This window comes from Crassostrea angulata, chromosome 5 (genome assembly GCF_025612915.1).
Source record: "Crassostrea angulata isolate pt1a10 chromosome 5, ASM2561291v2, whole genome shotgun sequence".
Taxonomy (NCBI): domain Eukaryota; kingdom Metazoa; phylum Mollusca; class Bivalvia; order Ostreida; family Ostreidae; genus Magallana; species Magallana angulata.
The window spans coordinates 2,057,100-2,082,126 of record NC_069115.1 but is presented as its reverse complement, the minus strand read 5'-3'; the positions used below and the strand labels follow the sequence as shown (position 1 = coordinate 2,082,126).

Here is a 25,027-nt window from a genome sequence, read left to right as displayed (position 1 = left end):
ATCCAGATCTGTCAAAAATCATTTTTGGTGACTTCTTATGTGTAACAATTTCTCCTCAACGTGTTCACTTTCCCACCCGTTTGTTTATTCGGTCAGTCTGTTAATTCAATCGCCACGTGCGACCGAAAACCTTTTGTCACTTTAGCGGACACAACTCAGAACATATGTAATTGAGTTACAGTCGGAAGGGTGTTTTTATAAACAATAAGAATATTATTCGAAGTCAATCATCTTCACATTAAAGATGTGAAATCGTAACCTGAGAATGTGTTTAATAAATTTGCCTGTTGAACACGCTAAACGTCTTTAGTTATGAACAGATAATTAAAAATATATTATTATTGAAAGTTGGAAGTCAATGGAAATGTTGTTCTTGGGAAATACGACTACATTATGCAATGCAGTCGATCGCCATAGAAATCATCAAAATACTGCAAGTGTCGACAGATTTCTTATTTCTTTGAAAGACTATGATAGTTCACTTGACTTGCAGACTATAATATAGTGACATATCTGCCTCCCAAAATATATGCGCTTCCCAAAATTACACTTTACGAGGCCGAGTACAGAACGAATACGCACGCTTTCGCGCAGCGTTTCATTTGTATTGTGACGTCATCTTTTTGCTTGTTTGACGCCATGGCGTGATAGTTTCAACTGCAGACATTCAGCGAAATGTGTTGAAAAAGGCTCGTTTAATGCGTAAAATTAATGTTATATTGTGGAATAAACATAACTGTCCCGAAGTAGAAGCTATATTTGGGCTTGGGTCGAAAACGTGAAGAGGGTTCAGCAGGCCTAACCCTCTGTCACGTTTTCTTAACCCGCCTAAATATAGCTTAATTCATATATTTCAAGACAGTAACCATGTATTTTATATTAATGACCTTTAATATGTGATGTTATATATTTTTTTATTACTTAAATATGTCTGAAGGCTTTAATAATACTATAAAGATCACCTTTTCCGCCTTTGTCAAATAAAAAATAGCCATTATCTGACAAAAATCGGAAATTGGGCATACAAAAATCAACTTTGATAAGACCCCTGGAACAAACCAGGAGGTAAAAGGTTTTTTTTTATTTGACCATTTGATGCCTTTTAGCAATAACTTTAATATGCAGAAAAGAAAAAGAAATCCCTAGGGCAGAAGTTTAAAAAAATGTGCAAAATTGATACATTTCAAGCGAAATCCCATAGGGTCCTATGTTAAAGATTAACAAACTTTGAGATGACCCCCTAAACAAACGGTGTGGTAAATGTCTTATTTTTTAATCTTAAAATAATAATTATATCAGTAGAAATTCAGGTAAAAAATTTCATTAAAAAATCTAGGGCAGAACTAATTACACCCGGCCTCGTTAAGTGAGTTATTGGGAATTTTATTTATTGCTAATTGTATGAAAATTGATTAAAAAAAACTTTTTATTGAAGTTGTGTATTATGAGGTTGTAATACAACTTAACGAGGCCGAGTACAGAACGAGTACGCACGCTTTCGCGCAGCGTTTCATTTGTATTGTGACGTCATCTTTTTGCTTGTTTGACGCCATGGCGTGAGAGTTTTATCTGCAGATATTCAGCGAAATTTGTTAAAAATGGCTCGTTTAATGCGTAAAATTAATGTTATATTGTGGAATAAACATAACTGTCTCGAAGTAGAAGCTATATTTGGGCTCAGGTCGAAAAAGTGAAGAGGGTTCAGCAGGCCAAACCCTCTGTCACGTTTTCTTAACCCGCCTAAATATAGCTTAATTCATATATTTCAAGACAGTAACCATGTATTTTATATTAATGACCCTTAATATGTGATGTTATATATTTTTTTATTACTTAAATATGTCTGAAGGCTTTAATAATACTATAAAGATCACCTTTTCCGCCTTTGTCAAATAAAAAATAGCCATTATCTGACAAATCTGGGAAATTGGGCATACAAAAATCAACTTTGATAAGACCCCTGGAACAAACCAGGAGGTAAAAGGTTTTTTTAATTTGACCATTTGATGTCTGTTAGCAATAACTTTAATATGTAGAAAGGAAAAAGAAATCCCTAGGGCAGAAGTTTAAAAAAATGTGCAAAATTGATACATTTCAAGCAAAATACCATAGGGTCCTATGTTAAAGATTAACAAACTTTGAGATGACCCCCTAAACAAACGGTGTGGTAAATGTCTTATTTTTTAATCTTAAAAAAATAATTATATCAGTAGAAATTCAGGTAAAAATTTTCATTAAAAAATCTAGGGCAGAACTAATTAGACCCGGCCTCGTTAATTTACTTACAAGGTTAGCTGCAGCCAGTGGAATACTTATTTTAGGTAAACAACGAATACCCAATATATTAAAATACAATATAAATAGTATTTAGAACTATAATACTATGCGTGTGTATATGAAGGCTGCACCCTCATTTGTATGGCTGTAGGTGAGGATATAAAGGTGTATCGATGTACATACAATGTATGACTGCACATACGGATTCCGGACCGTGGCTACAGACGATACCCATGATAGTCTTTTAATACATCAAAGCGCAGTTTGATCTAGAAACTGACCAGTTTCATAACTTCTTCGAATTTCTCTAACACGTACTGTCTAATTCCTTCCCAGAATTCCAATTTACGCAAGCGCAATTGAAGTTTTTTTTCAATTTAATTAGTCAACCCACTGACATAAAAATAAGGATTTTGCATATTATTATATCGTTGAGAGAAGTAATATTTATTTCTGTAAATAATTTTATTTAATTCACATTGCGGTGTCTCTATAAAACAGCACCATCTGGTGTAGTTGCTCGCTTTTGCATAAATTCTCCCGCTGATCTTTTTTTTTCTTCGCTGATTATCTATTATTTTGAATGTCCAAGTCTACTCGTATCATTAAATAATATCAGACGACACAGATTTCCATATAGAAAAGTTCAGAGATGTCATCAATTTTGACTAATTACTAAATTTTGTCAGCACGTAACAATTCTAAACTTGGATATAGTTTTCAAAAATTTAGAAAGATTTAAATAGAAAAGTTATCTTAGAGAAAAGGTTACGTGTTTTGTAGGCGAGTTCGGTTTAAAAAAAAATACAATTCCTGACATGAATCATGAGTACATACTGTTTATAACAATGCTTGCTACCCTTTGAAAATTTAGCTTGCCATTAAACATCTGATTTTTTAAAAGAATTTTTGAAACTATTACACAACCTGTGTTTGACAAATAGTTTTCCTAAAACATTTTCTTCCGTTCTTTTTCAAAACACGTTTTATATACAGGCTTTCAATCACAACACGTTTTTATAACAAAAGCAGAACTGAAAGTTTAGTCATTATAAACGTTTGTCACCATATTACATATATTTTCAACCACCAGCAACAACAGAAGACCTACTCGTGGCTTTGCCACGAGCTCTGCTCTAGTTAAGATCTTCCGTTTCCAACCTTGTACTGATTCTGATGGTTCTTCTTCATTATTAGGGTCTTCCGTTTCCAACGGAAGACCCTCTTGTTATTCTACGGTTTCTTTTTCTTTATTAGGGTCTTCCGTTTCCAACGGAAGACCCTCTTGTTATTCTACGGTTTCTTTTTCTTTATTAGGGTCTTCCGTTTCTGACGGAAGACCCTCTTGTTATTCTATTGTTTCTTTTCCTTATTATTATTTTATTTTTTATTTTTTTTCTGACTTTTTTCGAACGCTATTTCTCGTGAACTACACGACCGATTTGCATGAAATTTACAGGACGTATTGAGCATTAAACGTACTTGATATTATAAAATTTCTGGCTGATGACGTCACTTCCGGTTTGAGATTTTGAGGATTTAGTAAATTTTTAAGGACCATTTTGTCCACGTAACTTCTCAAAAACTAATTGCGATAGAAATATGAAACTTTCAGGGATAGTATATGAATGTTTGTAGATGATCCTATTTATTTTATATTTTGAAAAATGCGCAAGGCGGCGAAGCTCGCCCGAGCTCGAAAATTGGCACCAATTTTTTTCACGAAATTTTCGCACACTTTCGGCCCTAGCTTTTAATGTGTAAATATTTTGTTAAGACATGTAATGCAAAAGTTGTTTAGATTAACTAGATCTTTCGTTTGATTTCAGAAAAAAGGGGCTGGCTCCTCAAATTAGGGGCCAAAAGGGCTCTAAAGTATTTTTGCAATAACTCTTTACTGAAAAATAATTTGTTATCAATTATCGAACCAAAAATGTTCATTATACACCTGTTTATCTAAACAGTACCATGTCTAAGTCATATGCTACGTCATTAGGGGCTTTAAGGGGCCAAAAGTCCGAACTTTTGATCTTAAATATCTAGAAAAGGAGAAATATTTTGATAAGCATTATAGAACAAAAAATGCTTAAAAAAATGTTCTTAACAATATGCTCCCTAAAAACAATTTGTTGGTGGTCCCAGTAAGGATTTTAAGGGTCGGCCCCTAAAACACATTTGTTCAGATATCTTTAGAACGGTCAACATTTTCTGAACACTTGTTGAACAAAATGCGTTTATATTTACAAGACCTTTTATTTGATATCAAGAAAAAGGGGCTGGCCCCTCATATAAGGGGCCAAGAGGGCTGTAAATTCTTTTTATAATAACTCTTAACTGAAAAATAATTTGTTATCAATTATAGAACCAAAAATGTTCATTGTACATCTGTTTATCTATACGGTACCATACATATGTCATATGATACGTAATAAGGGGTTTCAAGGGGCCATATGTCCAAAACTTTGATCATTAATATCTAGAAAAAAGAGAAATATTTTGATAAGCAATATAGAACAAAAAATGCTTAAAATAATGTTCTTAACGATATGGTATCTAAAACATTTATGTTGGTGGCCCTGGTAAGGAGTTTAAGGATCGGCCCCTAAAACACAATTGTTCGGATATCTCTAGAACGGTCAACAATTCGTGAATACATGTAGAACAAAATATGTTTATATTTACAAGACCTTTCATTTGATATCAAGAAAAAAGGAGTGACCCCTCAAATAAGGGGCCAAAGGGGCTACGAAGACTTTTCATAATAACTTATTTTTTGCGATAATTTGTTATTAATCATAATAACAGAAAATAAGAGCTTATTATTCATAATTCAAAACTGAAATCCGTTCTAAAATCGGACGATGCAATACAGAGATATAGGGGTTTAAAAATTGATTTTTCCGGACATTTTGATTCCACATTCTTGTTTAAGAAAATAGTTTTATGTTCAGACTTAAATTAACTCGTACCTAAAATTATTTGATAATTGTTGAATCGTACTTTTACACATTCGGATTTGTATTTGCTAAGTCGTTCTTGAAATCGATAAGCTTTGTTAATTCGTACTTGGAATCATTCGGATTTTGTTAATTCGTACCAAAAATAATTCGATTTTTTTCGTCTTAGTTTCTTATGTTTGTTTAAGAACCCTTCTTTTTAAAGGAACTTCTAGCTTTACTTTCGACATTACCGGAAGACCCACTCGTTGCTTTGCAACGAGCTTTGCTCTAGTTCTTATTAGGGTTTTCCGTTTTCAACGGAAAACCCTTCTGTTATTCTACGGTTTCTTTTTCTTTATTATTATACTTTTTTTTCTTTTTCTGACTTTTTTGGAGCGTTATTTCTCAGAAACTATTCAACCGATTTACACCAAATTTTTAGGAGTTATATAGCATCAATGTCGCTACTGATTGTTAAAATTTCAAATGATTACGTCACTTCCGGTTTCAGATATGGACGATTTTGTAAATTTTTAAGGGTCATTTTGTCCACGCATCTCCTCTAAAACTAATCATGATAAAAGCTTGAAATTTGCAGGGATTGTAGATGAATGTCTGTAGATTTCCCTCCATGCTTCCAATTGCGAAAAATGCGCAAGGCCTAGAAGCTCGCCTGAACCTGAAAATTAGCAACAAATTTTTTCACAAAATTTTCGCACATTTTCCGTAATATCTTTTGACGTATAAATATTTTGTTAAAATATGTAATGCAAAAGCTGTTTTAATTTGCACGGGCTTTTATTTGATATCAAGAAAAAGGGGCTGGCTCTTCAAATTAGGGGCCAAGAGGGCTCTAAAATCTTTTTGCAATAACCTTTTAGTGAACAATAATTTGTTATCAATTATAGAAGCAAAAATGTTCATTGTACAGCTGTTTATCTATACATTACCATACTTAAGTCATATATTACGTAATTAGGGGTTTCAAGGGGCCAGAAGTTCAAAACTTTGATCATTAATATCTGAAAAAGGAGAAATATTTTGAAAAGCAATGTAGAACAAAAGTTGTTCAAAATAATGTTTTGTACCATATGCTACCTTAAATGTTTTTGTTTATGACCCCATTTAGGAGTTAAAGGGCCGGCCCCTAAAACACATTTGTACAGATATCTCAAGAACGGTAAACATTTTGTGAACACTTGTTAAACAAAATATGTTTATATTTACAAGACCTTTCATTTGATGTCAAGAAAAAGGGGCTGGCCCCTCACATTAGGGGTCAAGAGGGCTCTATTGTTTTCTTACAATAACTCTTTACTGAACAATATTTTGTTATTAATTATAGAAGCAAAAATGTTCATTGTACAGCTGTTCATCTATACATTACCATACCTTAGTCATATATTACGTAATTAGGGGTTTCAAGGGGCCAGAACTCCAAACTCTGATCATTAATAACTGAAAAAGGAGAAATATTTTTAAAAGCAATGTAGAACAAAAGTTCTGCAAAATAATGTTATTAACAATATGATACCAAAAATTTTGTTGTTAGTGGCCCCGGTAAGGGTTTAAAGGGTCGGCCCCTAAAACGCATTTGTACAGATATCTCGAGAACGGTTTACAATTCATGAACACTTGTAGAACAAAATATGTTTATATTAGCGAGACCTTTTATTTGATATCCATAAAAAGGGGCTGACCCCTCCAATTAGGGGCCAGAAGGGCTACTTAGTCTTTTCATAATAACTCTTTTCTGACCAATAATTTGATATTAATCATAAAGCAGCAAAGAAGCTTTTATTAAGCTTAATTTAAAACCGAAACCCGTTTTAAAATCGGACGATGCATTACAGAGATATCGGGGTTTAAAAATTGATTTTTCCGGAAATTTTGATTCCGCGTCCTTGGTTTAAAAAAAAGCGTAATGTTTATATTAAAATTAACTCGTACCAAAAAAATTGTTAAGTCGTACTTGAACACATTCGTTTTTTTTTTGTTAAGTCGTTCATGAAATCGGTGTTTGTTAAGTGGTACTTAAAATCATTCGTATTTTGTTAAGTCGTACCAGGAATAATTCGATTTTTTTCATATTTTATATTTTTGTTACTCTTGCTATTGGTTTAAGAGCTCTGCTTCTTACAGGATCTTCCATCTTTACTTCCGACATTAACGGAAGACCCACTCGTTGCTTTGCAACGAGCTTTGCTCTAGTTATTCTTTTTTTTCTTTTTCTGACTTTTTTGGAGCGTTATTTCTCAAAAACTACCCAACCGATTTGCACGAAATTTTTAGGAGTAATAGAACATCATCGTCGCTACATATAATTAAATTTGTGCATGATAACGTCACTTCCGGTTTCAGATATAGACGATTTTGTAAATTTTTAAGGGTCATTTTGTCCACGCATCTCCTCCGAAACTAATCAAGATAGAAGCTTAAAATTTTCAGGGGTAGTAGATGAATGTCTATAGATGTACCCGCATGCTTCCAATTATGAAAATTGCTCAAGGCCTCGAAGCTCGCCTGAGCCTGAAAACTAGCAACAAATTTTTCCACGAAATATTTGCACATTTTCTGTAATACCTTTCGATGTGCACATAATTTGTTATAACATGTAAAGCAAAAGTTGTTTCAATTTTCACGAGCTTTCCTTTGATATAAAAAAAAGGGGCTGGCCCCTCAAATTAGGGGACAAGGGGGCTCTAAAGTCTTCTTACATTAACTGTTTACTGAACAATAATTTGTTATTAATTATATAAGCAAAAATGTTCATTGTAATGCTGTTTATCTATACAGTATCATACTTAAGTCATATGTTACGTAATTAGGGGTTTCAAGGGGCCAGAAGTTCAAAACTTTGATCAATAATATCTGAAAAAGGAGAAATATTTTTAAAAGCAATGTAGAACAAAAGTTGCTTAAAATGGTGTTCTTGTCAATATGCTACCTTAAATGTTTTTGTTTATGACCCCATTTAGGAGTTAAAGGGTCGGCCCCTAAAACATATTCGTACAGATATCTCAAGAACGGTTAACATTTCATGAACACTTGTTGAACAAAATATATTTAATTATTCTTTTTTTTCTTTTTCTGACTTTTTTGGAGCGCTATTTCTTAAAAACTACCCAACCGATTCGCACAAAATTTTTAGGACGGATAAAGCATGATCGGTGCTACATATTATAAAATTTTTAAATGATGACGTCACTTCCGGTTTCAGATATTGACGATTTTGTAAATTTTTAAGGGTCATTTTGTCCACGCATCTCCTCCGAAACTAATCAAGATAGAAGCTTGAAATTTTCAGGGATTGTAGATGAATGAATATAGATGTATCCCCATGCTTCCAATGATGAAAATTGCTAAAGGCCTCAAAGCTCGCCTGAACCTGAAAATTGGCACCAAATTTTTTCACGAAATTTTTGCACATTTTCTGTGATATCTTTTGATGTATAAATATTTAGTTAAAACATGTAATGCAAAAGTTGTTTCAAAATACACGGGATATCGTTCAAAATCAAGAAATAGGGGCTGGCCCCTCAAATTAGGGGCCAAGAGGGTTGTAAAGTCTTCTTACAATAACTCTTTACTGAATAATAATTTGTTATTAATTATAGAAGCAAAAATGTTCATTGTTCGGCTGTTTATCTATACAGTACCATACCTAAGTCATATGTTACGTCATAAGGGGTTTCAAGGGGCCAGAATTTCAAAATTTCGATCATTAATATATGAAAAAGGAGAAATATTTTGAAAAGCATCGTAGAACAAAAGTTGCTTTAATTAATGTTCTGTACAATATGCCACCTTAATTCTTTTTCTTCATGACCCCATTTAGGAGATAAAGGGCCGGCCCCTAAAACACATTTGTAAAGATATCCTAAGAACGGTTAACATTTCGTGAATACTTGTTGAACAAAATATGTTTATATTTGCAAGACATTTCATTTGATATCAAGAGAAAGGGGCTGGCCCTTCCAATTAGGGGTCAAGAGGGGTCTTAAATCTTCTTACAAGAACCCTTTACTGAACAATAATTTGTTATTAATTATAGAAGCAAAAATGTTCATTGTACAGCTGTTTATCTCTACAGTATCATACCTTAGTCATATATTACATAATTAGGGGTTTCAAGGGGCCAGAATTCAAAACTTTGATCATTAATATCTGAAAAAGGAGAAATATTTTTAAAAGCAATGTAGAACAAAAGTTGTTCAAAATTATGTTCTGAACAATATGATACCATACATTTTGTTGCTAGTGGCCCCGGTAAAGAGTTAAAGGGTCGGCCCCAAAAATACAGTTGTTTAGATATCTCGATAACGGTTAACCATCCGTGAACATTTGTAAACAAAATATGTTTATATAAGCGAGACCTTTTATTGGATATAAAAAAAGAGGCTGACCCCTCAAATTAGGGGCCAGAAGGGCTATTAAGTCTTTTCATAATAACTCCTTTCTGACCAACAATTTGATAAAAATCATGAAGCAACAAAGGAGCTTTTATTAAGCTTAATTTAAAACTGAAATACGTTTTAAAATCGGACGATGCATTACAAAAATATTGGGATTTAAAAATTGAGTTTTCCGGAAATTTTGATTCCACGTTCTTGGTTAAGAAAATAGAGTTATGTTAAAAATTAAAATAACTCGTACCTCAAATAATTCGGAAATTGTCAATTCGTACTTGAAGACATTCGGGACTTTTTTTATTAAGTCGTTCTAGAAATTGTAAAGGTTTTTGTTAATTCGTTCTTGAAATCATTCAGACATTGTTAAGTCGTACTAAGAATTTTTCGATTCATTAAAAATATTTTTTTTTGTTTTCTTTGTAGTTGGTTTTAGAACTCTGCTTCTTACAGGAACTTCTATCTTTACTCCCGACACCACTGGAAGACCCACTCGTTGCTTTGCAACGAGCTTTGCTCTAGTTATTTTTCTTCTTCTAGACGTTTTTAAATCCTCAATAACGTTTTTGGTTGTCATCTGATTTCATTTAAATTTTCACTGTATATTACAAACTGAATTAGGTATCTAGAGCACAAAAAAAATTGAAATCGCAACTTCCGGTTTTGAGTTATTCCCCTTTTTCTAAAATATTAGGGGCGTTAGTTTCCAGACAAAGGCTCCGAAATGGTCCGTAGCAAATAATTTATAGCTAAAAATCTTTATTATTGACACTTTGAATATTGTCCTCTGATTTTTTGATTTTAGTTTCTTCCAATTATTCCACTCGAATTAATCAATCGAAATCTATGTTTTAAAAATAGCAAAATTTTTCTCATGTATTAGTTCCGTAACTTTTTAGTTTGAAATATTTCCTAAATACATATAGAACAAAAGTTGTGCATAATGTTAAGGGCTTTCATTTGACACCAATAAAAAAGGGCTGGCCCCTTAAATTAAGGGCCAGTAGCCCTCAAAAGATTTTCCTTAATAACTCGAAAACGGTTAGGATTTCGATATTGCTGTCGCTGGAAAAGTTGTTTGTTGGGATCTCATAAAGGTCGTTACAATGTTATTTTGTAAGTGATTTGTGTAGTATGAGTGTAAAAAGCTTTACATGTTAACATGTACCTGCTTTCATTTGGCAAGTTAACGAAAGTCTTTAATTTTGCGCGTAAAACTGGCAAAAAGTTACCAAAGAAAGTATTATGGTTTATACAGGAGGCTTTAATTCATGAGAAAAAAATTTAGAACACATGCTTTTTTTTTTATAGAAGTTAAAGTTATTGTCGTTTAGTTCTTATAGTGTACAATTCTTAAAGACGAGAATCCAAAAACAAAACTTTCTTTTTCTTTTCTAGTAAAACACAAAATACTTATTGAAAAAAAAATTCTATGCATTACATTTTAGTTATCATTCTGCATGCATTTAAAATCTACCTTGAATCAGAGATGTGTATTATTACGTAAGCTCTCCCTCGCCCACGGCCGAGAAAATCGGTCACCATGGTCGCGGCTGGACTACCTAGCGATCAGCGGTTATCTAATACACAAGAGTGCGTCTCTCATATATGAGTTAATTTAGCTGCGAACTGAAGAATTATTTCAGTTTTGATTACACATAAAGGTTTATTCTTCAATTGGATTAAACGATAGGGTGTCAATTAAGAAATCGTTCAGTTAATTAATAAAAGCAATGCCATTCTCAATCTAATGCAATATCAGACATATATATCAATTGTGGGCTTTAAGTAAAAAAAAGAATTTCTATTTGATAGAATTTAGTCATTAAATTGCAAACTTTTCAAATCTTCCTAGGTTCTTAGCTGTGCGTGTGTATGTGTTAAACCTTTATGTAATCTATCCTTCGCCCGCGGCCGACGAAATCATCCACGGCTGCACTACCTAGCGGTAAACGGTTATCTAATACACAAGATTCGCACCCGCACACTTACATGAATATGAACGTGTTTGAGTTTATATAACCGTTAATACACTGTACACTGTTTTAATTTTATGTTATAAAAGTTTGTTCATTTTGTATTTAGTTAAATTAAACATTGGAGAGTAAATTAAAAAGTCGTTCTGAAAATTAATAAAAGCGATATTACCTCAAATCGGAAATACTCGTGAGACATATTTGAATGGTTGGTTTGTAAGTCTTAAATCTTTTAAAAACTGTACAAATAATGTTTTCAATCAACAAAAAAAAAAACAACAACATTAATATTAAAACCTTTAAATAATGATCATCCCTCGCACATGGCCGAGGAGATCCCGCGCAAGTGACCTCTACATGTACCTTATCACGCGTGCTTGTTTGGTATTTTGTACGAACGCAACTATTTTTATTTTGTTTTAAACTATTATATTGGTTTCAGATGAACAGATAAATTTATTTTACTCGTACAGTTGATTTAGCATTGATTTATACGACAGCGTACAAGGTAATTTAAAAAATCAAATCAAATTATGATCAAAGTGCCATGTTTGCGGTAGGTGCTGACACGATAAAAGAATGCCCTGAATTAAGGCATTCGGTGATTATTTTAAAGAATATTCACATGAGTTTTGAAACAAGTTTTGTTTAGATTCTATCGGTCACATATTTATAACTTCTGTAGTGTTTTTACATGGTCGTTAGTTTCATTGTGAAAAACGAACTTATTTCTGTGTTGCCCTCCCACCGCCCCGCTGCCAAGTGCTCTTTTTTTTTTAATTCCAGATCTGTCGAAAATCATTTGATAGTGACTTCTTCTTATGTGTAACATTTTCTCCTGAGCGTGTTTCTCTTTCCCATCCGTTTTTTTTATTCGGTCAGTCTTTGTAAATTTCAACTTTCTTTATAGCGTAAATTCAATCGCCACGTGCTACCGAAAATCTTGTGTCACTTTGAACAGCGAAAAACAGCTCAGAACATATATAGCCCCAGCTTATTTATGACTGCAGATCATCAATTGTTATGTAATTAATCAACAGTTCGAAGGGTGCTTTCTTCAAAGTGGTCAATTATCAAACAACAAGACTTTCATTTTCACATTAAAGGTGCAAGATAGTAATCTGAGAACGTGGCTATAATAAATTAACATGTCGAACACGCTAAACTTCTATCATATATAGTTATGAACAGAATAATATATATTATAATTAAACGTTTTAAGTTAAATGTAATTTTTTCTTTGGATAACACTGCACGAAAAGTCGCGTTTAATTTCACCTTAAATGCAATTTAAACGTTACGATTATTTAAAATTTAAGTATGTAGTATTACATATTGTGTGCCCGAAAACGTTTAAAAATAATTAGCATTTAATATGAGTTTACTGGATTCCGTAAAAGAACAAATTTATTAATGTCGGAAAAATTTTAAACTTACTCATACGTACAGATTTAAGTGTTCCGTAAACTAACATTATACCTCTTGTATATAAAACGTATAATTTTCATTAAACATGCTCAAAAAATTAAGTTTAATGGATATATTTAATTTGTTTGGTTAATAAAATTTAATGTTGAATTTTAATTCATTATTTGTTCTCGTTTAATTTACATTTTACATTATAAAACTGTCAATAATTAAATTATATACGGATACCTTAAACTTCCTAAAACATTCAAATAAACGCTTTTATCAACTTACATTATACCTCTTGTTTATGCGACGATAATATTTTGATTAAACCTGCCAATATAAACTGGAATTGTATATATTTTACGTCATTATTATTTTCGTTTAATTAAATAATTATACCACCTGCATACATCTTTATATAACTTCAAACATCCAGTTGTTTTCTTTGAAATTGTTTTTTTTTTTAAAATCACACACAAGTCCACTTAAGATTCGATTTTATTGCATGTTAAAGTCTCAATGATGTAAAAAAAATAAATACATGTATTCATTTCAAAGTTTTAAGCATAAAAGTCACAATTTAGAAAATTACAATACGTACGTCATGATCAGATACATATGGAATGGATGCCATTACAATTTCTGATATAGTTCTTAAAAAATACTTAGGTAAAATGTCCAAATTTGGAATTGTGAAATGCACATTTGACTTAAGCAAATGCAGGCTAATACACATTAAATGGAAATAATAGAATCTATATGGACTAGTAGGGAAAAAAACACAACTGAAACAGACCCATAAAAATTGCTGCATGGTCTGCAAATAACAAATTCTAGATTAACTTGCGTATTTTCATATACAACATAAATTACAACACAAAGTCAGTTTTTCTATATAATGCATGTGGATAAAGAAAAGCAATTGTTGAAAGTTGACAATACTGAAGTAATCAATTTTTTTTACTTATTTACTGGTCACTAAAATACATACACACGCACACACAAATTCTCTTTCCTAGTACATGTATTTTGAAAATAGCATGTTTTCATAGAAACATACATACTACATACATACTCTATAGTTCATAACTGCAAATAGATAAGAGTTTCCATGAAAACCACTTCAGAGAAGATATATATTAACAATCATATTATATGTAATAGCATTGAAAAACCCCTATATATTTATATATATGATGCATACAAATACCAAATTATACTAAATTGAATGAACAAATTATTCAATAATAGGATGTACATGTGCATCTCTAATTTTAAACACTTCATGTGATTTTAAAAAAAATTCCTTAGGTTTTACATTATAATATTGAAAATTTATTATACAGAAAAGAAAAATACATATTCTAATGACCAGACTATTCAGTTAACATTTTGGAACGTATATAAAATAATTTTAATTTACACAAACTTCCAATGCAAACAATAATTGATTATCAAAATTTGGCGAAATGGTAAATTTAAATCATGGAAATTCAATTAAATTCTTCTAGTCTATCCTAATAAGGTCTGGAATAAGATCAAGCATATGCATGTACAAAATCTAAAAAAGTTATGACACTATAAAAATTCAACTCAATCTTACTTATCATAAAAAGAAAACAGTTTCCCCAATATTTTACTCAGAAATGCATCTGTAAGAAACTGACAGGGAAGCCTCACTCGCCCAAAGCAAGAGCAAAAGGATCGGTCTGAGACACCACCTTTCTCTTACTTGGGTATCAAGATCTGCCACTTACTGCCAGCAAAGCCCTTTCAAAATACTCTTTCATTGTCTCCTGCTTAAAATTCACTTTCAATAAAAATTCTTCTAGTCTATCTTATTAAGGTCTGAAATAAGACCTGGCATATGCATGTACAGAATGTAAAATATAGTTATGACACTATAAATATTCAACTCAATCTTACTTATCATAAAAAGAAAACAGTTCCCCATTATTTTACTCAGAAATGTCTTATCAAGTCTTGTTTGTTTATTCCTTGCATCTGTAAGAAACTGACAGGGAAGCCTCACTCGCCCACAAGCAAGAGCAAAAGGATCGGTCAGAGACACCACCTTTCTCTTACTTGGGTATCAAGATCTGCAACTTACTGCCAGCAAAGCCCTTTCAAAATACTCTTGCATTGTCTCCTGTATATTTTTAACAACAAATTTTGTTCACTATAGAGCTAATTAAGCTAATAAATTATATAAGTGAAACTTGTACAAATATGTAGATTAAAATAACTTGAGATAAAAATTGTATTTTTTCCGTAAATTTTCTAGTCTACGCCCAAGTTTCAGGAACAAGCTCTGAAAGAATACATACAAAAAGTCCTGTATAACTGCCTAGATGTCCATAAAAACTACTCTTTACTCAATAAATTATCAAAAATCTAGTCTTTAACTCTTTACTTAGAACAAAAGAAACAAATTATGATAAAATATTCATTAAAATAACCACTTTATATCACTCATATATGTGATTAGTTTATAATTTGATCTATGATTTTAAACTTATACAAGCCTTTGACAGGGAAGCCTCACTCGCCCACAAGCAAGAGCAAAAGGATCGGTCAGAGACGCCACCTTTCTCCTACTTGGGTATCAAGATCTGCAACTAACTGCCAACAGAGCTCCCTTTAAAAATAAATAACTTCCTACTGTCCAGTTCTATTATGCTATAGAGATGTATGCACTAATTACTGGAAATAAACTTAAACATATTTGTAAATAAATTGAGATAAAAAAAAGTATGACTTGGTTACATGCCAATATGACAAAAATTGAAAATCATAATGGCCAAATTTAATCTGTAATTGATCAGCATAAAAAAAATTCAACAATAAAAAAATACACAATGAATATTCTTTTATATAACAGTATGCGTTGAACAAGTAATATCAGATCCTGTATTTAAAAAAATACCCAGCATATTTTTAGGTTCATCATACCACAACAATACATCAAGCTATTTTGCAATGATTTTACAGTCATATCACAAATTGAGCTTTGCAGTTCTCAAGAAGTGTTAAACAACTCTTTATACATGGATAATAAACCTACATCAAAATATGAACCTCTTGCGAGGAACAAAAATTGTCCATGGGACGGAGTTAACAATTTTATACAATCAACAATGTAACAGTATATGTCAAAATGCTTGCATATCAGTAAAACCATAGAATAACTTTCAGCTCAGGTGAGCTAATTATACATGACAGTTGCAACTCTTTTAAAAATCTCAAATGGCCCATTTCTGTTCATTTGATATATTTTTTGGTTTGTCTCTAGATGATTCATTGTTGGTCCTTACCGGTATACGTCTTATACTTTGCCTTTTTGAACATTTGGATTTCAGAGCGGAACTTTCGGTGTCCAATTAAACATTCGTCAGAGCGCCACTTTAGAGATGTGATTTCATATATTGTGTCATCTTCCCAATCATTTTCATATTCTGATGACATCATCAAGTACTCGACAAGAAATACAGGTTCTTCTTGTTTCTTTTTCTCCTCATCCCAGGAGGTCTTTTGTTTAAATACAGCCTGACAGCCTGTCTATAGTATAACTTCCATTTTCTACAACATATATACACACATAAATACACATGTTTATACACACATATTGTCTTTAAAAAGCCAACATTGTAAAATGTTCAGACTTTTCTTTTAAATTCCTCAGACAATTTATTTAAGCATTAAATCATTGTTTTTTGAAAGAGGAGTAACAGGCGTGTGTGCATCATGAAAATTTGTCTGCACACACTATTGCAGTTATGAGACTATATATTTCAAAAAACAAGAGATATTTGTGAAATACAATTGTCCCCTTCTTCCTTGGAGACCTCTACAAAGAAATGAACGAAAAAGCAAATAATTGGGATTTTCCCATATCCAAGGGGCATAACTCTGTCAAAAATTGCTCAATTAGACTCTAAATCAAACTTGACCAAAATATTATTATGATGAATCTGTGTGTCAAATTTCATATCAATAGGAGCAACCTCTGTGTTAAAGAAAATTGTTGGTGGACCGGCCGATCAACAACAGCAATGTAGTATTCCCTCCCTTGTCTGAAGGGGGCATAATAACAAGTATTTACATTTCTGTTAATTCTTGCCTTATCTGCAAATGCGATTTATACATCAAAACTCCTTATTAATCTTAAAAGGTAAGTTAAAACAGTCACTGTATATAATACAGCATAAATTAGAACTTCAATACAAGTTCATGATTTTGGCAGTTGTAAACAGGGACATTTGAACATATGTATGGTCTAGACTCTCAAAACATGCAGTGCATATAATTGGGCATACCCTTGTTTCCTTTGATACAGATCCATTCCTTTCTTGAAAGAATCGACTCTCTCCTTCCTTTATCTTGCATAGACAGGAAATATCTGTTTATTGCATCTAAAATATGACATTGCAACAAAAATTATAATATTATTTGTAAAGTTTTATTTAAATACAAGAGCGGGGGATCTGACAAACACAGGGTTCGACACTAACTGTTTGATGCATTAGTCCAGCCGGACTAGTGCCTGTTCATTTTAACTAGTCCGCAGGCAATTTTATGTGCCCGTCAGAAATAAATTAAAAAGCATTACCGTATTTGCCTTATATATAGTATGGAGTTTTTAAATAGCATTTGTAAGAAAGGGGTGCATAATATACACTATAATGTTTTTCTTACAGGTGTTGCACATGTTTAGTTGTATTGTGCTATGCAGTACATAGCAATGTGCTGCGTATTCACTATATCTGTGTACTAGGTGTATGCCGCCATTACATATGTTATAAATAGATCTATGCAAATTAGATCCAGGCTATGAGCTACCTTGTTCTTTTCATTGTCTAACTTCTTTAAAAATCTGTTTAAAATAATAAGCAATTTATCACAAATTATTTAACGTAAAACAATTCATTTAAATTAAACAACTCACAGGAGATTCGTTTCACCTATATTTTTTAAAAACACATAAGCGTCCCTTTCGAAGCTGTTGTTGTGAACACGTGCGCTTGTAACCTATTAATATTCTCGGACATCCCCTTACGGCAAAGAAAAAATCAAGTCACTCATAATATCCTGCATACCTCTGTTGTTTTGCTCGGTAACTCTATAATCACTGCAATGTATCATATGCTAGATAATAAAAATACAGTCAGTGTTTTCCATTATAATGTCGACAATCACACATCGTTAATTTACACATTTTTGTAAGCAAAACTTTTTATTAGTTTGACCGGACTGACTAGACAGAAATTTTGTTAATCCGTATGAAAATCTATTAGTCTGTGACTAACAGACTAAGGTTAGTGTCGAACCCTGCAAACAAAAATTTTTATTGGTGTGGTCTAAGTTATTAATTCTTTAAAAAGTTTTACTCCAATATTTGGTTTCCATCATCAGATTTAATTTTTCACTACAATTCCTGGGGAAATTCCATGGGAGTATCCATCATGCACAGCAATCTGAAAGTATGCATTCACAAAATATCATACCAAGGCCATACAATTATATAGTTGCTGATATTGAGATAACTCCTCTCAATACGCTCCACATGTACATTACAGTATAAGCCTGTATAATACAGTTAACAAAAATTTTAGATGTGTACAAATGATTGAATATATATTAATATACAAGCCAGTCACAACATTTATGCTTATCAAATATATGTATGTTATGTCTCAGCAATATTACATTCAAACATGCAAAAAAAAAATCAGTAAGGTATACAGAACATCATGAGTTTTAGGTGTGGAAATCAGGTGTACAACAAAAATGAAAGGCTTTATCACTCAATTCTTTTATTTATTTTAGCCAAAGCTTTGTAAAATGTTGTGTTCAGATGAAGCCTACTGTTTTAATTCCTGTTTTTTGTCAAAGAATGTACCGCATAATCCTCTAATTCTTAGCCCCCCCCCCCCCACCCAAACAAGATTCCAGCAAAACCTAATTCAAAAAACATTTAAACAAAAAGCTACAATAGATTAATCACTGAAAAAAAAATCTGCAGCTTCAATTCAGTCATGAATTTTTTCAGGGCTGGGACGATACTTTACTTAGCAGATTTGATACAAATCACGATACATGAGATGTGATATAATACATATCACGATACATTGCAACTTAATGAAAACATGAATAAGGGCTTAAAATTTATTGAATCTGTCTATGTATTACAACATGTCCAAAGTGATTTCATTATATTTAAAATGAACGTTGAACAATTTACAAATTACTTTCGTCTTGTATTCACTACTTTTCATAAACAAGTAATCCGAAAGTTTTCCACACTCCAGATTTAGCTTCGATTTGACAACTTTACGAGGTTTTCTGCCATCTTTGTACTTTCAAATTAGGCGCGCGGAATTAAAATAGCTGGTATATGAAGCTCGGATATTTTATGAAAATAAAATAGTAGTTCGCTACAGTATCGTTGTATTAATGGTAAATGTATCGATCCAAATATCGTCAAAGTATATACCGTGATGCACTGGTGTATTGTCCCATCCCTATATTTTTTTGTGGTTATATGTTAAATATAGCAAATCAGACCAATATTTTATTGACATCAAATATACTTACATGTACTTGGCTGGGTACACATATTTTAACTTTCTTATTTCCTTTCTTTTGCGATGGATTACTTTCAGAGAGTATTTAGTGATGATTTCCTTCTGCCCCTCCAAGATTTTTTCCTGCTGAAACTCAATCTTTCTCAACTTGAAAAGTGGCCACGATGCTGGTCCTATTCATCAAAATAGTGAAAATAAATCAAAATACAGGCATTGAAGAGTTATTCTAGGCCTCTAAGGGGAATCAAGTCAAGTCGTACCCAAACAGACTCGTATACCCAAGCCGACTCTTAATCAATAGGTCACAGATTGTGACTATAATGGGTAGCAATTCTTGGTTAATAGCTACACTCTGTCCCGAGTTTTTTCTTCGTTCACTTTTTCTTGATATTTTGATAGTCATAAATACCTATGTGCTCAAATTATGTTCATCCTCAAAATAGATATGAAATATCTTCAGATTATCTGTTTTGAAACACCCCTTTGGCTTTTGCCCCTTCAGATCTCAATATACAACTCAAAATAGTCTATGGGGATTTTTCATTGCACCAGCCATGAAATAGCCTGGATAACGAAAATTGTGCAAGGTATATATTCCAAGTGATTTCCAGATGGTGAAAAGATGTAGACAATTCCTATTATAAATTTCCGTAAGAAATTTACCTTCCTGTGAACTTTTATGAGTGAAAAATGATGTGTCATTGAGTGGAGATATCATGGATTTATTTTCCATTTCATCGATTTCAACTGTACTTCTATTTGAGTATAGGTGTATTTTTATAAAAAATCATCAAAAAGTGATGGAAACAATAACTTGGGACAAATTATAATCAACATTGATTAAATTTAAAACTTGTGTGTTTAATCATTGCTCCCCCCCCCCCTCCATTGTTGGGTTATTTTTTTATCATTTATTTTTAACTATATGTTGATTTATGCTACATTTAAAAAACACAATTAACGCAAAAGCTATGTAGAAATAAAATATATACCCCTGGTACAAAAAGCAAAAAATTTGCAATGTCAGCAGACACCATCTTGTAAAATTTGACACCTCGCTAGGAAATCCTTAAATTATTTATACTTGTTTCTATCATATCGCTGGTTCTATGGTATCGCGGTATTTCTGTTTACTTATAGTAGCACGCGCTGAAATTGACATTTGATGTCGGAATATTTTTAGACATTGAAAACAGACACGTTAAACATTACTGAGGTATATAAACTCACAAAACATTAGTTTCTGGAAATATTTTCGTATTGATAGATTTTTTAACAAAATAATATAACTACCGCGATATCATAGGACGGGCTCATAACTGAAAAAGTACTGACCGGCTGGAGATGATGGTCTCTTTAATTTCATAAGGTGTCAAATGGTGAAAAAATAACTTGTGAATGTGGGGGGGGGGGGAGGGGGTGAATATGGGGGTTGGGGTCCCGTCCCCAAGCATCTGTGAGTACAAATACTTATACCGGTAGATAATATGGTAATTTGATAATATGACATACCCGACAATATTTATTTAAATGAATATCAATATTAAAAAGTTATGACTGTGGGCATAATCATGTAATTTGAAGTTATTTTTCACTCGGACTAACCGACTCTTTGATTACAAATCAGTTTGGTTACGAGTTGACTGTAGGCCTACTTCTTACAAGGGAAATAATCATGTTCACAAGGGGAAATAACTATAAAATTACAAAAGCATGTGTTAATGGGACGCTTGTTTATCGATACCGTAATCACCACCATACCTATTAAACAACTGGTACTACTGGCCGGCGAACCTTTCTCCAAGGTGCTGCTACATGTAAGAACAGAAGTTGGGGCAAAGGACTGACGTTGTGGGACTGTTTCGCCATCTTGTTTCTCACGAGCGCTCTACCTGCTTGACATGGTGGTGACTTTTTCTTCCCTTTCGGCACTTGACAATAGTCTTGACAATGGATGTTTTCCTAAAGATTTCGTCGATGTACGAATCTGATGATTCATCAGTCCAAGAGCACTAAATTCTGATAGATCTACTTCGCTACTTCACTCGAATCCGACATGTTATCTCCATCGCAGCTTGGCGGGTTCAGAATTCTCTCGATTTTTGATTGGCTTAATTTGATTCGCATGCGCGTAGAGGTTAAACAAACTCTTTCTCTCTCTCTCTCTCTCTCTCTCTCTCTCTCTCTCTCTCATCCTGAATCAATATTGTTATAGTCAAATATTTTTTATTTGCTTTGTGATTTTTTTTTTTACTACAAATTAAATATTTCCTTGAAGTGATTAATTTAGTGGGTTTTTTTTCGTCCCAAACCCCTTCCACGTACATGTAAGTTCAGAGCTGCAGCATAAAATAATATTAGATGCTTTATAATATTTTGTCTGTTTGTATCAGTGTATAAACAATATTTTATTCTAAATGAAAGATGTATTAATGGCACATTAATTATCACGTATATTTAATGCAAATCAAACTTAGTTAAACTTCAAGTATAAGCAAATTTACATATAAAAATCAAACTAAAATTATCATAGTTATATATTTTTTCTATTAAACTTTATTATTCTTTTTTGTATATTGTATCTAATCTACTTATACGTGTCTGAAAAAATAATCATTAGGATGTTTTGTGTTTACCGTCCCGAACCCCTCCCATGATTAAATCAGAACATAATGATCAGATAGTTTGATACGATACATATAGACGATTTTGTGTATTTGCAATAATGAGTACGTAAACAACATTTTATTTTGTATAAAATAACATATTATTGACACATCAATTATCATATATATTTCCTGAATACCAGAAACATTATTAAACTTTATGTATAAATGTATTTACTGTAAGCCTTCTGTCTTACAGGATCCTATTGAGGGTCAGCTCAAGCTTATGGATGACAAGTCCAGTATTTCTTTCTCAAGCGGTTTTATTAAGCGTGATCGTATAGTTAAGATTACAACAATCTAAAGCAGCCCAAATCAGGAATCTGCACAATCTCATTTCATATGGGTATATATAAGGTTTTACTTATGATGGACAGTTTTGACTAGTTCGGCCCATATACGACGATCATGAGTGAACATTTAGTGTTCAAAATTAAGATTAATATTTTATTTCTAAATAAAGTAACAAAACCGTCAAAACTGCCAATCAAAGAGTCTGGATGCAGGATGTGGGTCTCCGAGTCCTGGGTCTCGGAGCCCCCCCCCCACCTAGTATGAGGCATCACTTACTCACAATACGTTCATTCATACACGGCATAAAAGGTTACAAAGGTTAATATATAGAATACACAATACATGACTCAATATAGAATACTAGAGCATTCGTTGCAGACACAGAATCGCCAAATAGGTCACATGTTGTTAAACTCTCAATTTGGATATTATTCTGCCCGTATTATGACCTGGTTTCATAACATCATTTAGGAATACTACGCATTGCTACAAGAGTCACAGAGTTCATTCTGTCAATTATTATTAACACCATTCAGTGCGCAGCATCTAGGTACACATAAATATCATAGTGACCATTATGTAATACTAGCAATTCAAGGTCATAGCATGGCTATCTGTTTACATACGTCCCCCAAACAAAAGAAATATCCCGAAGGGAGATTTCTCATGCCTGGCGCCCGGAATAGGAAAGCGTCCTTGATCTACCCTTGATCAGACGAACTTCCTAGTGACATACCAGTCAGAACATCTATGTTAAGAGATAGTAACAAGTGACATGTTTCCACCTCCGGCTTGGAACACCATTCACCTATAAAAACAAATCTATACCCAGGATGTATACATGTTCATAAAATCATATAGCTTGATTATATCGCATTACAATCATGAAAACAATAATGAAAAGTATGATAATAATGACCAAGATGAAATAACCATAGTTGAATATAATCGTAATTCATCATCAAAGTAATACTAAGTATGATTAAGCTTGATGTCACATATATATAAAAAGTCAGTGCATGCTTATAAGTTCACAAAAATATCTCTTCCTTCCTAGGGGCGAGGTTCGCGTCATAAGTTCGGAGTCCATCGGTTTCTTCCTGAATTTCTCCAGAGTGAATCAACAAATACAAGATTTACATTAGCACAAGATAACGCACATTTCTACTTTACACATTTCACATTTTTTTAACTTTCGCTAAATTTCACAATCCTTTCATAAGGAATACACAACTTCTTCGCGGCTGTAGCTCAATTATTCATCCATCATCGGCACCCGTGGATAGAGGGTCGGCGCGGATGGCGAGGCGACTTCTCGCGGAGCGTCTCCTGCGTTCCTCTGTTGCGTAGACATCGCGGCCTTCTCTTCCAGGTATTTACGTGCCAGCTCTGGGTCCGGTCGATAGTATTTGGTCCATGGATAGTCTTCATTTTCCTCCTCTCCAAGAAATTGTTGTGCTAGTTTAGTCGAAATGGTCCCCGTGTTACTGGCCAATTTGCGAGTTGCGATTCTTCCGCTTCGTTTCTCTTGGATCCTAGTGACTTTCGGGATTGGTTCAAGTTCAATAATGTCACTAGAGGTCCATTTCTCTAGATTCACACAACAAAATACAGCGTCTTTGGAAGAACCTTTCTTATCTCCGTCACTACCCCTTTTTCGACAACCTGTCCAGCAACCACCACAGCATATACCACCCCACTTTTTTTTTTTTTTTTTATTTTTGCGTTTCTTGATACAAAGTCCTATCGTTATTGTTACTGCCAAAGCTAAACACACATAAAACCAGGGACTTATTACCCAAGATGAGAATTTTATGGGTTGTAAATTAATTACTGGCAATTCCGCCATAAGTGAATTCATAGGGAAAACTTTAATATCTTTAGTCTTAAAACATTAAACCATGAAAACCTGAGCAACCGTGTCCCTTACTCAAGATGTCGATAGTAATATCTGATTGTTTTTACCAATAATTTTTAATTCATTACAAAAATCAGTCGTATAGTTTCCTTACTCACTCGCTGTTTTATATATTTCGAGTATATGTTAAATCTCTTCAACTCCGCATATTTATACAAATAACCGAGGGGCTATGTTCGCGTTTGCTAGTCAGCGTGTCTCAATACATGGTTTAATGTCACAGGGGGTCATCCTGTCATACCTTTTTAAAAGCGTGCAATATATACAAAGCTAAGCTTATTCAAGATTATTTACATCTACATTAAAGTATCTTATTTATTCCAGTACTTTGGTTAATTGCTTCAATATAGCCAAACAATCTTCAGCATACTTTTGTTTGCTATTTTTCTTACGGGGTTTAGGGATTGGTTTACGCGGTTTAGGGATTGGTTTGAAGCCTATACCTACTTTAGGGACTATTTCATCGATTTCCATATTTTCATATAATGGTACATTAGGGTTATCTAAGGGTATTTCATAGTCTTGACCACTATTTTCATCACATTGTTTTG

The 25,027-nt window shown here is 32.9% G+C and overlaps 2 pseudogenes; one reads left to right on the top strand and one right to left on the bottom strand.

The window, feature by feature from the left end:
- The window catches only part of LOC128183616 (deleted in malignant brain tumors 1 protein-like), a 492,435-nt pseudogene that overhangs the window by 399,973 nt on the left and 67,435 nt on the right, over positions 1-25,027 (top strand).
- On the bottom strand, positions 18,404-21,740 carry LOC128183448 (uncharacterized; annotated as a pseudogene).